Source organism: Lontra canadensis, unplaced genomic scaffold (genome assembly GCF_010015895.1).
Source record: "Lontra canadensis isolate GAN:19392208 unplaced genomic scaffold, GSC_riverotter_1.0 scaffold144, whole genome shotgun sequence".
NCBI lineage: Eukaryota > Metazoa > Chordata > Mammalia > Carnivora > Mustelidae > Lontra > Lontra canadensis.
The window spans coordinates 2,305,293-2,317,694 of NW_022631138.1; the positions used below are offsets into that span (position 1 = coordinate 2,305,293).

The 12,402-nt window shown below is 41.8% G+C and overlaps 1 protein-coding gene across 3 annotated transcripts in view; it reads right to left on the reverse strand.

The window, feature by feature from the left end:
• The window catches only part of ZC3H8 (zinc finger CCCH-type containing 8), a 44,201-nt gene that overhangs the window by 6,716 nt on the left and 25,083 nt on the right, over positions 1–12,402 (reverse strand). The window contains exon 9 of one of the 3 annotated variants that reach the window (XR_004381038.1): positions 6,684–6,917. The exons of 1 other annotated variant lie outside the window; for it this stretch is intronic. The gene's annotated coding sequence lies outside the window, so the exon portion shown is untranslated. Of the gene's footprint in view, positions 1–6,305; positions 6,918–12,402 lie in introns of those variants that run through there. One more of the 3 variants, XM_032843834.1, reaches the window with a different exon arrangement.

The following is a 12,402-nucleotide window of genomic DNA, read 5'->3' on the forward strand; positions in this document are numbered from 1 at the left end:
GGCAGAAGGGAAGCCCCCTGCCTTGGCCAAAGAACAACCTCCAGTGGTGGTACAATTAAAGGCGACAGCTATGGCTATTCGCGTTCGGCAGTACTCCCTTCCCTGGGAAGCAAAGGAAGGGATCAGAAAACACATTAACTGCCTCCGAGGAGACGGGATCCTAGTTCCTTGCAAATCTCCATGAAACACACCTTTGCTGCCCGTCAAAAAGGCCGAGACTGGGGAGTACCGACCCGTTCAGGACTTGCGGGAAGTTAACAAACGGGTTGAAGATATCCACCCGACGGTGCCTAACCCCTATACCCTACTCTCCCTCCTGGGCCCCAAAAGAACTGTATATACTGTCTTAGATCTCAAGGATGCATTTTTCTGTATACCTTTAGCAAGGGAATCTCAGCACCTTTTTTTTTTGCTTTTGAGTGGTCTGACCCACAGGAAGGTTTCAAGGCCAGCTCACCTGGACAAGACTTCCCCAAGGATTCAAGAATTCACCCACCACTTTTGACGAGGCCCTACACGAGGATTTGCGTGACTACAGAACATCCAACCTGGGAGTCACTCTGTTACAGTACGTTGATGACTTGCTAGTAGCCGCTGAGGACTAGGAGTCATGTTTGCAGGGACGAGAGCTCTCTTACAGACTCTGCAGGAAAAAGGGTATCGGGTGTCAGCGAAGAAAGCACAGCTCTGTCAGAGCCATGCCACATATCTAGGCTTTGATCTCCACGAGGGCGTGCATTCACTGTCTGAGTCCAGGAAACAGGTGATCACCCGATACCCCTGCCCCACCACGTCCCAACAAGTAAGGGAGTTTCTTGGGACGGTGGGCTACTGTAGGCTGTGGATACCGCGGTTTGCGGAGATTGCCCGACCTCTCTACGAACTGACAAAAGGAGGGTTCACTATGATAGAGTGGACAGCTGAGGCAGAAGGAGCATTTCGGGAATTACAAACAGCCTTACTGAGTGCCCCAGCATTGGCCATCCCAGATGTTACCAAGCCCTTCCAATTGTATGTGGATGAAAAAGCAGGGGTAGCCAAAGGAGTTTTAACTCAGACTCTGGGGCCTTGGCGAAGGCCAGTGGCCTATCTTAGCAAGAAACTAGATCCAGTAGCAGCTGGGTTCTCCCCTTGCCTCCGCATAATTGCTGCAACGGCCCTCCTGGTCAAGGATGCAAGTAAATTGACTTTGGATCAAAATCTTATAGTAACCACCACACACGTTATTGAGGGCCTTCTCCGGACTCCACCAGACCGATGGATGATGAACGCCCGAGTAACGGGGTATCAGGCCCTTCTCCTCAATGAACCAAAAGTGACCTTCCGACCCCCAGCAGTGCTAAACCCAGCCACACTGCTGCCAGAGGAGCTAGCTGACCATCCACACGACTGTGGGGAGGTCCTAACCCAAGTCACAGGAATAAGGCCGGATCTCAGAGAAATTCCCCTCCCCGATGCCGAGATGACTCTGTTCACAGATGGGAGTAGCTACATGGTCAATGGAAAAAGGTATGCAGGGGCTGCGGTGGTTTCTCCTGAGCAGGAACTCTGGACAGCAGCCCTGCCACATGGAACTTTGGCACAAAAAGTGGAACTGATTCCACTCACTAAGGCACTGCAGATGGCCAAAGGTAAAACCGCCAACATCTATACGGACAGCAGGTATGCCTTTGCTACTCTCCATATACATGGGGCTATTTATAAAGAAAGGGGCCTATTAAGAGCAGAAGGAAAAGGAATTAAAAACAGAGGAGAAATATTGGCTCTCCTCCAGGCTATTTGGGACCCAAAAGAGGTGGCTGTTATGCATTGCCCAGGACACCAAAAGGGAACTGATCTGATTTCAAAAGGAAACCACTTAGCAGATCAAGCCGCAAAGGAAGCAGCTCGAGAAACAGTGCAAGAACTGGTTACACTCCGGGCTCCAGCCCTACCAGAAAAACCGAACTATTCAGAAGAAGATTTAAAGTATTTGCAGAAATGGGTTAAACTGGACTATGAAGGGGACTGGGCTAAGACTAAAACAGGAAAAAATAATTCTTCCTCAAAGACTAGGTAAGAAGTTAGTAGACCAGATACATCAGGGTACTCATTTGGGGATACGCAAACTCAAAGACCTTATAGGCAAGCAATTCCAGGTTTCTAAATTAGGGTGTATGGTTCAGGATGTAGTTGATAGATGTGCTCAATGCCAGATAGTTAATGTGGGAAGAACTAAAATGGGAAGAGGGAAAAGAGAAAGAGGTAAGGAACCAGGAGTTTATTGGGAAATAGATTTTACGGAAATGAAACCCGGGAAATGTGGGTACAAGTATATGTTGGTTTTTGTGGATACCTTTTCAGGCTGGGTGGAGGCTTTTTCCACCAAACATGAGACAGCAGGAGTGGTAGCTAAAAAAGCTACTAGAAGAAATAATTCCTAGGTTTGGGCTGCCTCTTGCGATCGGGTCAGACAATGGCCCTGCATTTGTGAGTTCAGTCTCATAGGCATTGGCCAAGGCCGTGGGCACAAATTGGAAACTACATTGTGCCTATCGGCCCCAGAGTTCTGGGCAAGTAGAGAGAATGAACTGGACTCTTAAAGAGATGTTGACAAAACTAATTCTGGAGACTGGCGGTGGATGGGTAGATCTCCTTCCTTTCGCCCTCCTCAGGGCCTGATGTACACCCTATTTAAACAAGGTGACCCCATTTGAAATAATGTTTGGGAAACACCCCCCGCCCCGTCCTCGGCTACAGGAGGTTGCCCTAGCAGAAATGACTGATCAGTCTGTACTCCAGTCACTGCAGGCATTACAGATGGTCTTAAAAAAAAAAAAAAAGTCCACACAGGGATCTGAACTGCCCACACTGGGACAGAGACGGTGGGGGAACAACATCCTTACCAACCCGGGGACTTGGTTTGGATACATCGCTATCAAGTGGGGAACTTGGAGCCTCGCTGGAAGGGACCATTTACTGTTATCCTAACGACCCCCACGGCAGTAAAAGTAGAAGGCATTAGGGCCTGGGTTCATGCGGGTCACATCAAACGAGCCGAGAGTAAGGACGCCCCCCAGAGATGGAAGCTGCAGCCAACAGACCCTGCTGACCATGGACTAAAACTAAGACTAAAAAAAACTAAGTTTATTGTTGCTGTACTAAAGAAAATTGGAGCAATAAAATGTTAGTTTTACATGCTCAATATAACATAGAACTAGCTGAAAAGTCAAGGATTTGACTAATCTCCAAAGAAAAGGGGGGAATGTAAGGGCCTGCCCCTCCCAGAGGAAGTGGCTTGTGGACCCCGGATGTAGGGGCGGGGCAGGCCGGGTGGAGACGTCCAATCGGTGGGGCGCGCATATATCCACTGGGGTGAATTGGGATTCAATTGGCCGCCTGTGTAGGGGCGGGGCTCAACCACCCCCATAAAGGTTGGTCTGCAAGGCTGTCGAGGAAAGAAGGAGGAGAGCTGTCAGAGGAAGAAAAAGGAAGAAGAAGAAGGAGAAGAGTCGGCGGGAGCAGAAGAAGAGGTGTAAAAGCTCTTGTAAGAGCTATAGGGGCTGTAACAGCTCTTGTAAAAGCTATAAGCACCACCCACGGTCCCAACGCCAGCGGCCCGGGGCCACCAGCGGTCCTGACGCCTGCAGCCCCGAGCTGCCAGCAGCCCAAGTTGCCAGCGGTCCAGACACCAGCAGTCCAGATGCCAGCAGCCTTGCCACCACCCAGACACCAGCGGCCCGGACGCCAGGGGCCCTGCCCACACACCGCGACCCTCGGCAGCGGCGCCGCGGGGAATGGCCTAGACGCCAGCAACCTCGCCGCGAACCCTGAGCCGCTGCCTCGCCGGAGCTGTGTCATTCCGGGGAGCAGCTTCGTCTGGGAAGAGGCCTCCTCGGTGAGTGGCCCTGTGGGAGCAGCATGGTCAAGGAAGAGACTTCCTCCAGAGCGGCCTCGCCGGAGCAGCCTTGTCCGGGGAGCAGCCTCGACGGAGCAGCCTTGTCCGGGGAGCGGCCTCGCCGGAGCAGCCCCTGTCTGGGGAGCAGCCCTGTCCGGGGAGCAGCCCTATCCGGGGAGCGACTACATTAGCAGCAGCCTCGACTGGGGAGTGGCCTCGTCGGTGAGCGGCCTCGTCTGGAGCAGTGGCCTCCTCTGGGGAGCAGCCTTGTCAGAGTGGCATCATGGGGAGCAGAGTCTGTGTCATCGGTGTTGTTTTCCTTGTCATCGTCGCTGTCGTCATCGCTTCTTCGTCATTGGGAGCGGCCTTGTCTTGGGAGCGGCTTCCTCCAGAGTGGCCTCTTCTTGGGAGCAGCCCTGTCCAGGGAGCGACCTCACCAGCAGTGGCCTTCTTGGGAGTGGCCTCTTCTTGGGAGCGGCTCCAACCGGGGAGCAGCCTCATCTGCTGAGCAGCCTCATCCGGACCGGCCTTCTTGGGAATGACCTTGTCGGAATCATCTTCATCTTTTCGTAAGAGACAGCTCTGACCGGTCAGTTTGATTTTTGATCTTGGCGTGAAATAAAGCTTTGTTTGATTTTTGCTTTATATCAGTCTCGTTCCTTTGATCACGGACCCTAACACTCACCAGTATTGAACTGTACATGAGGTAACATAAGGAAATTGTAAGGGCCTACTTAGCCAGAGGGAGCCATTTTGTGTTTATGCAGTGAACTTAGATTGACCCTGCCCCTCCCAGAGGAACTTACCTGCAAAGCCCAGATACAAGGGTGGGTCAGGCCAGGTGGAGACATCCAATCAGGGGGGCGAGCATATATCTACTAGGGTAAATTGAAATTCAATTGGCCACCCGTGTGTGACCTGGCATGACTGTGCAGTTTTCTCTGTGTGTTGCTGACCTAGCATGACTGTGCAGTTTTCTCTGTCTATTGCAATCTCATTGGCCACCTCTGTATAGCCAGGCTCAACCACTTCTATAAAAGTTAGTCTGTGAGGCTGGGAGGGGTCGCCTCTTTGTAAGAGACGGCCCTGACCAGTTGGTTTGATTCTCGATGCTTGGCGCAAAATAAAGCTTTGCTTGACCTTCGCTTTGTATCAGTCTTGCTCCTTTGATTACGGACCCTAACAGAAATAAATTGTTAAACTGTCATAGAAGATCAAATATAAGTATTTTCAAGGTTCATGGAAATAGAAAAAATAGAAGGTAAATGTTCCTATTTATTCTCTTTTCTATGCCTTTGATCCCATTATCTATCTCATAGAGTAATATGGCTTAAATAAGAAAGTTAAACAGTTTAAATAAAATAGCACAGTGCCCACAGATGAAAAGTGTGCAAACGTGCTAGCTTATTGCTGATCAATGTTAACTTACATACAGGTTTGCTATAAAATTGCCCTTCTAAAATTGTGAGCTATGACAGGATCTGGAAATCCTCTGAATTGTATGTGATGTTTAAAAAATATAAAGTATCAATCCTATAAGTAATATAATCGCTCCTTTGCATAATTTCATTAAATTATTGAAGACTTTTGTAATGGATCCTTCTGAAATATCAACTCAGCCTCTCTCCTCTGTCACGTCCTCTGGCAGCTTCTAGTGCATCATCTTACCCTTCTCCCTAGCCGCTGCCAGGGAGTGAACCAAGCAACCTTGGGGCATGAAGAGATGACTCCCTCCTAGCTCACAGACTGCCAGTGCTAATGGCCCAAGAACTATCCTGGTTTCTTCCTTTCCTAGGCCTTGTCTGATAAACCTCTGCTGGAAGTACGCACAATTCTCTTTCTTGCTTTAGCAGGATTACGTTAAAAGCAAAGTAACTGACTCATATTTTCAAATAGAACTTTGTTAAAAATTTGCTACCTTTGGTATACTCTATACAGCAAGTCAGTGATGCTATTGTTCTTCCCACCAATAAAATATGATGATGACAGTTTCAGTCTTCCAGTATTGTTCTTTTCTTTCCCCGCCAAAGATTCTATTTATTTGACAGAGAGAGATCACAAGTGGACAGAGAGGCAAGCAGAGAGAGAGAGAGGAGGAAGCAGGCTCCCTGCGGAGCAGAGAGCCCAATGCGGGACTCGATGCCAGGACCCTGAGATCATAACCTAAGCTGAAGGCATAGGCTTAACCCACTGAGCCACCCAGGCGCCCCCTCCCAGTATTGTTCTAATAATAATCAGTACCACTATATAAAAGTGCATATTTAGGATCTCATGATTTGTGCTTGGAGAATTTTGCTTTTGACTATCATGTTAAACATATCATCACACTTCTAAAATTTACATTTTACACAAGTGTACAATTTCACTACAGTTTATGAACCAACGAAAAATATAACCATTCTCATGCCTTAACAACAACAACAACAAAAAGTTAAGAACTCCAAGTATAGGAATGGCATAGCAAGAGGCATTGTTCCATTTTATTTACAATAGTAAGATATTGGAAAAAACAGGAAAGTGGTTTAAAAAAATAAATCACAAAACCATAATTTAAGCCATAAAACAAAATTATGAGCAACCATTAAAAATATGTTGCAAATGTATTTAATGACATGAAAAGATCTAACCATATAGTCATCATCTACCTATTATTCCAGTGTCTTCTTGGAGAAACTTAACAGTTTTCTCTCTTCGATCTCCTATATCTCTTCATCCATCCTCACTCAGCTTAACCTTTCTTCCGATTTTATTGACAAAACTCAATCAGAAAAGACTTCTGCAATTTAGTACCACAACGTTGACCTACCAGCCAGCATCTCTGCCATATATGCTCCCCTCTTGTTCCACCGGCTGGAGTATCTTGGTGAAGACTAATTCCCTCACTCATAACTAGATTCTGTCCCCTCCACACCATCCATTAAAGAAGATGCACAACATCATACCGACACAAGAGGGCGCTTTAAATGAGGACTCTTGTAAACCACTCCAAATCAACAGTCTTGAACGGGCGTAGGCATAAGTATTCTTCATCTATACAAAACTACAGAAAAAAACAACAACAAAACACATCAGCCAGTGAAAATTACCAACTTATCCACCCCTACTCCCTTCCCCACAAAAAGCCACGCAGCAGCAGTAAATTGTAACACAAAAATCCAAACTGAATTAAATATCCTGAATTAAAATTCAAAAACTAAGACAAAAATTGAACAAAAAAAATGCAAGTAATGAAACAAGAGATGACTGACCTCAGAAATGATACAAAAAAGAGATCATATCAAAAATGTAAAGTATATTACAAGACAGGAGAAATTTTAATGGAAACTTAATAAGATTTATTGGATAAAAGTGGGAAAAGAACAAAAGGATAAAAAGGAGATAAAAAAAGCAAAATATATAAAAGAGCAAAACAAGAAAATGCATCATAGTGGGAAAACACACAAATGTAACATAATTTACACAGCAACTATACTATAAAATGATAGAAACGAACCCAAAAGTTCAGTCATTTCAATAAATGTGAATTATTCAATAAATAATTCACTTATCAAAAGAAGTAAAGGATTTTACGTTTGGCTCACAGAACAAAACCCAACCATATTATATACTCCACATGAGAAAAGCTAAAACTTATTCAGAAAAGCTAAAAAATAAAGTGGTGAGCAAACACATACTAAAAGCAAACGCAACCAAATTTCCAGTTACAATATAAATCTGAAAGCACAAGAAGGAAATTTTTTTTAAAGGTGGTATTCTATTATTATTATTTTTAAAAGATTTTATTTATTTATTTGACAGAGATCACAGGTAGGCAGAGAGGAAGGCAGAGAGAGAGGAGAAAGCAGGCTCCTCACCGAGCAGAGAGCCCGATGCAGGGCTCGATCCCAGGACCCTGGGATCATGACCTGAACCGAAGGCAGAGGCTTTAACCCACTGAGCCACCCAGGCGCCCCAAGAAGGAAATTTTTGTACTGTTATTAAAGCACAATAATCTATATTGTAGGTTGGATGGATGTTTAACCCATGCATAATTTTGAAACACCATGCATTATTTATTTGGAAATATTAGCTTACTAATTTATGCATACCTTTCAAATGTTTCATTATACATTATTTAAAACACCACATTTTAAAATATCATAGTCTTTAATATTACCAACCAATCTGGCAAAAAGTACAGGAAAGCTACCAAGCTCAGAGAGACAGATCAAATGTTCCAAATTATAATTTTTGCTCAAAAGCCAGAATTTTATCATTGATAACGAATATTTTCAGTTACTTTCCTTGAAGTAATGGGGTAATTTCATTCATTTGTGAAAAAGTACCTGCTGAACAACTACGTCTGAAAAAAAAAAAGTCTGCCCCTTAGTTGTTCTTTTGAGTATTCATGAAAAAATACAGCTAATTCAGCTTGCAATTAAGACAAAAGCACACAAATGTTTTTCCTTGAGAATACCACTGAGTAGGTAGAAATACTTTATACATCTTTCCATTTCACTATACATAATATTGACAAGACATACCAAGAATTGAGGTTTAACATTAATAATTTTTACTGTTTCATCAAGGACATTCTTAAATGAAACTAGCACCACATATAGATGTTTTCAGAGGGAAATTCTATTCAACTTTCAGAAACTAGACAGTCCCACTGGACATAAACACTTCTAGTAGAAATGCCTCCATTATTTCCCCATTAAGTATGATGCTTACTTTCTTATCAAGATATAATATATTTTATCATGTTAAGAAAACATTTATCTATGTATCTATAATCTACATGTATAATCTATGATCTATAAGTAGGAAACCTTAAAGCTTCCACAAAAATACTTTTTGTTAGAACTAATAAACGAGAGGCGCCTGGGTAGCTCAGTGGGTAAAAGCCTCTGCCTTTGGCTCAGGTCAGGATCCCAGGGTCCTGGGATCGAGTCCCACATCAGGCTCTCTGCTCAGCAGGGAGCCTGCTTCCTCCTCTCTCTCTGTCCACTTGTGATCTCTGTCTGTCAAATAAATAAATAAAATCTTTAAAAAAAAAAAAAGAATAAACGAATTCAACAAACCAGTAGGATATAAAGTCAACACATAAGAATGAGTTCCATTTCTATACACAAATTACACACAATCTGAAAAGGAAGTCAAGAAGACAATTCCATTCACTATACCTCAAAGAGAATAAAATTCTTAGGGGGAAATTTAACCATGATGGTGAAAGGCTTGTACAATGAAAACTACAAAACATTTCTCAAAGAAGATAAAAACATAAATAAATGCAAAGGCACCCCATGTTCATGAATCGGAAAGACTTAATATAGTTGTCAATAGTGCCCAAAGTGATCTATGGCATCAGTGCATTCACTATCAAAATCATAACACTTCTGGCAGAAACAAAAATCCACCCTAAAATCATATGGAATCTCAATAGGCCTCAAGGAGCCAAAAATAATCTTGAAAAAGAACAAAGTTGAGGTTCACACTTCTAAATTTCAAAACTGACTATAAATCTACAATAATCAAATAATATGGTATTGGCATAAAGACAAACATATATAAAACCAATGGAATAGAATACAGAGCTCAGAAATAAACCTTCCCACACACGGTCAAATAATTTTTGACAAGGGTGCCAAAGTCATTCAATGGGGAAATGACAGTCTTTTCAACAAATGGGACCGGCAAAACTGGATATCTAAGTGCAAAAGAATGAAGTTGTAACCCTTCCCAAACTCAAAATGAATTAAAGACTTAAAAATTAAAGACTTAAAAAGTTTTCTCTCTTCGATCTCCTGTATCTCTTCATCCATTAACTCAAAATGAATTAAAGACTTAAACTAAGAGCTAGAACCATAAAACTCTTAGGAAAAAGAGACAGGATAAAAGTTTGACAACATTGGATTCAGCAGTGATTTCCTGAATATGAGACCAAAGGCAGAAACAGCACACGAAAAAAAAAAAAAAGACAAACTGGATTTCATGAAAATTTTAAAATCTTGTACATCAAAAAACACTATCAACAGAGTGAAAAGGCAACCTACGAAATGGGAGTAAATATTTGCAAGTCATATTATCATAAGTGATTAAAATCCAGAATATTTAGAGAACTCTCTAAAACAAAAACCCTGTTCAAAATTGTGCAAAGGACTTGAACAGTCTTTGAATTTCTCCAAAGATGATATAAAATGGCCAATAAGCACATGAAAAGATGCTCAACATCATTAATCATTAGGAAAATGCAAATTGTAACTACAATGAGATGCCTACCACCTCATACCCATACCCATACTATCAAATAAAAAAAGAAAAAGAAAGTAACAAGTGTTGGTGAGAACGTGGGGAAATTGGAATCCTGTGCACTTGTGGTGGGAATGTAAATGGTACAGCTACTACAGAAACAGTATAGTGGTTCCTCAAAAAAATTAAGAACAGAATTATCACATGGCCCAACAACTCTACTTCCACACATACACCCAAAATTGAGAGTTTCAAAAAGATATTTGTACATCATGTTCATAACAGCATTATTCACAACAGTTAAAACATGGAAGCACTCCAAGTAACCATCAACAGATGAATGGTTAAGCAAAATGTGGAGATACATTTTAAATATGGAATATTACTCAGTATGGAATATGAGTAATAGGAATAATATATTACTGAGTAATGGAGTATTACTCAGCCTGAAAAAGGATGGACATCCTGACACATGCTGCATTAATGAACCTTGAAGATACTATGTTAAGTGAAATAAGCCAGTCACAAAAAGACAAATACTCTAGGATCCCACTTACATGAGGTATCTGGCGTCATCAAAATCAGAGACATAAAGAAGAATGGTGGTTGCCAAGGGCTTGGGGGAGGGAGGGAATGGGTAGTTACTGTTAAATGGGTTCAGAATTTCATTTGCAAGATGAAAAGGTTCTGAAGACTGGATGCAAAACAGTGTGAATATACTTAACATAACTGAGGTGTACACTTAAAATGAGTGCATTATATATAATGTATACTTCAACACAGCTGTTCTTAAATGTTGTACTATAAGGCCTAGTCAACAAGACAAGAAAAATAAAAATAAATAAGAACCGCAGAAGGAATAAAAATCATTATATGCAGATGTATGTCTACAAAAAAATCCAGAAAACCTTACTCAAATTATCAACTTTAAAAGAGAAATTAGCAAAGTTTTTGATTCAAATCAGAAAAATCAAGTTTAAAAATATGAATGAGATGGGACGCCTGGATTGCTCAGTCGGTTAGGCCACTGCCTTCAGCTCAGGTCATGATCCCAGGGTCCTGGGATCAAGTCCCGTATCAGGCTGCTTGCTTGGCAGGGAGCCTGCTTTTCTCTCCACCTCTACCTGCCACTCTGCCTGCTTGTGCACACACTCTCTCTCTCTGACAAATAAATAAATAAGTATTTTTAAAAATATGAATGAGAGTAACATCCAAAATTATAAAGTACTTAAAAAAATGATAATGACAATGATAACTTTATTAAAAAAACACTTAAAAAGACTATAGACAACATATTCATGGACTGAAGAACTCACTCCAAAAAGCTGTCAACTGTTTCCAAACTAATGCACACAGCTAAACAAATTCCAATTAAAAGAACCCCAAACAGTTCTTGTTTTGCTTTGCTGGCGAGGAGGGGTTTGTCAAACTGACTCTAAAATCTACATAGGAGCAAACGAAACACAAAGCAAGCAGAAGGAAGGAAATAAGAAAAATTGAGTGGAAATCAATTAAAAAAAATAGAGAATTATCAATAGACCAAGTTGGTTCTTTGAAAAATCAACAAAACATTTAATTACACTAACCAAGAAAAAAAAAAAAGAGTGGACTCAAAAGTACCAAAATGAGGTACAAAAGAGGGGATATCACTATCATACAGAACTCAAAACTGTTGGCACAGAAATCTCTTCTTGATACAAACTTCTTGATACAGAAATCAAAAGAGTTATAAAACAGTACTATTGGACAAACTTATGCCAACAAAGTAGACAACTTAGATGAAATGGCAAAATTAATAGGAAAATACAAGTTACCAAAACAAAATTCAAGGAAAAAAACTTGAATAAACCTATAAAAAGGAAAGAAATTGAATCAGTATGTAAAATCTTCTGTTGAAGAAAAGCTCAGGCTCAGATGTCCTCAGTGGTGAATGCTACCACATATTTAAAGAAGAAATAATACCAATCCTTCAAAAACTTTTCCAGAAAATAAAGGAAGAAGGAACATCTGTCAGTTCACTTAAGGAAACCAGTAGTAGCCTGATACCAAAGCTAGAAAAAGATATGATAAGAAAAGAAAGCTATATATGAATAGAATAAAAATCTTTCATAAAATTTAGCAAATCAAATCCAAAAATATTCAAAACAGGTTATATACCATGACCAAGTGGGACTTATCCAAGAATGCAACACTGGTTTGGGGCACCTGAGTGGCTCAGTGGGTTAAGGCCTCTGCCTTCGGCTCAGGTCATGATCCCAGGGTCCTGGGATCGAGCCCCGCATCAGGCTCTCTGC